The sequence below is a fragment of the Hipposideros armiger genome, unplaced genomic scaffold (assembly GCF_001890085.2).
Source record: "Hipposideros armiger isolate ML-2016 unplaced genomic scaffold, ASM189008v1 scaffold_561, whole genome shotgun sequence".
Lineage (NCBI taxonomy): Eukaryota > Metazoa > Chordata > Mammalia > Chiroptera > Hipposideridae > Hipposideros > Hipposideros armiger.
Window position 1 is genome coordinate 571,939 of NW_017731911.1, and position 2,051 is coordinate 573,989.

The following is a 2,051-nucleotide window of genomic DNA, read 5'->3' on the forward strand; positions in this document are numbered from 1 at the left end:
GTTGATTTTTATATATTGACCTCACATCTTACAATCTTGCTGAACTTGTTCTGATAACTTTTTAGAAAATGTTCAGGATTTTCTAAGCACAAGAAAATGTCGTCTGCAAATATAGTTTTACTTTTTCTTTCCCAATTTGATGCCTTTATTTCACTTTCTTGTGTAAGTGTCCTAACTACTTGCGATACAAAGTTGAATAGAAGTGGTGAGAGCAGACATCATTGTTCCTTATCCTAGAGGGAAAGCATCCAGTCTTTTGTCATAAAGTTTAACGTTAGTTGTAAGGTTTTTGTACATGCCCTCTTTCAGGTTGAGGAAGTTTCTTTCTTTTCCTAGTTTGTTGAGTGTTTTTATCATGAAGGGGTGCAAGGAAATTTTAAGAATTATTAAAGTTACCTCCTACCACTCCCTTAAATCAAAATTGGTGTGAGTTAGGAGTTAGTGCTAAAATTTGCCTTCTTTACTCATCCCAGGTAGAAGCACTACCTGGAGAAAAACCACACCACTGAAATAGGTGCCACTACAGATTTGTGGTGCCTAACATCAGCGAGGCCTTCAATAGCACTCAGTTACTACACTTGTCCTTTATCAGCTCCCTCTCCTAATGCCCTCAACTCTTATCTTTACCATCTCAAGGCCCCCATTTAATCCCCACCTTCTCACTCTCAAAGACTGCCTGGCCTCTTAGAATATCAAGAAAATTGAGGGCAGCTGAAATGCTCTATGTTGATCTCCCACATCCCTACCTAAATATCCACCCACTCTCTAACCATTCTAATTGCCTTTCCACAGGTCTCAAGGTCAATCCCTGGTTTAACTCAAAGTTAACTGCTCTACTGCTCCTAGACCCCAGCCCTTCATCTCTTGTTATCTTGTTCCACCATCACTATCTTGTAATCTTGATCATTCTGTCTAATGAGTTCTTTCCCTCAGTCAATAAAAAAGTGTAATCCTCGGGCCGGCGGAGTGGTGCATTGGTTAGGAGTTGGCTTGGGACGCTAGTTCTGAGCAGCAGGGCCCCGGTTCGAATCCCACATGCGGACCAGTGATGCTGCGCCCTCTACAGCTAAGATGGTGAACAACAGCTCGACCTGGAACTGAGCTGCCGTGAGTCACTGGCAACGGCATAGGCTGCAGTGGGGCTGGCCAGCAGTGGGCGTGAGCTGCCGTGAGCTGCCGTGAGCTACCGTGAGCGGCTGTCCAATGGCCAGCGAGCGACGATCTCACCTGGGAAGAGCACAATGATAATACCAACATGGTCCAGTGAAGTGACATCCTCTACAACTAGACTGAAGAACAAAAGGACAGCAACTTGTCTGTTCCCCTTCCTGGATTCCCCAACACTGTTCCCCTCTGCCAATTCCCCAGTAAAAATCTTTTAAAAAAACCCAATCCTCTCCCATATTAGAAACCCTCTGTTTCACATTTAAACTTTTAGAAAGTTTCTACTTACCTTCCACTCACTACTTATCCAACGGCAACCAGGTTTTGTTCTCCCCATTCTACTGAAATACATAATTCTAAGTCCTTATCATACTGCAACGCTGTGCTGTATTTGATAGTGTTGTTTTCACTTTCCTTCTAGAAACACTCAGTTCTAACACAATTGGGATTCTCCAAAGTATGTTCAATAAGGAGACAAGGAGATGATAGTGTCCCAGAAGACAAGTGGCATGACTAGTTGTAGAACTAAAGCTACAAAAAGAAGTCTACAAGATAAGAATTGTATGTTGGGGTGGCCGGTTAGGTCAGTTGGTTACAGCATAGCGCTCATAACACCAAGGTTGCCAGTTCAATCTTCACATGGGTCACTGAGCTGTGCCCTCCATAACTAGATTGAAACAACAACTTGGGCCGGCTGAGTGGTCCATTGGTTAAGAGCTAGCTTGGGACGTCACAGGGCCCCAGTTCGAATCCCATATATGAGGGCCACTGACACTGCCGTCTACAGCTAAGATGCTAAACCTGGAGCTGGGCTGCTGTGAGTCACCGCGACAGCGTAGGCTGCAGCCTCTGCTGCAGTGGGTTGCCAAGGGCTACCGTGTGTAGCC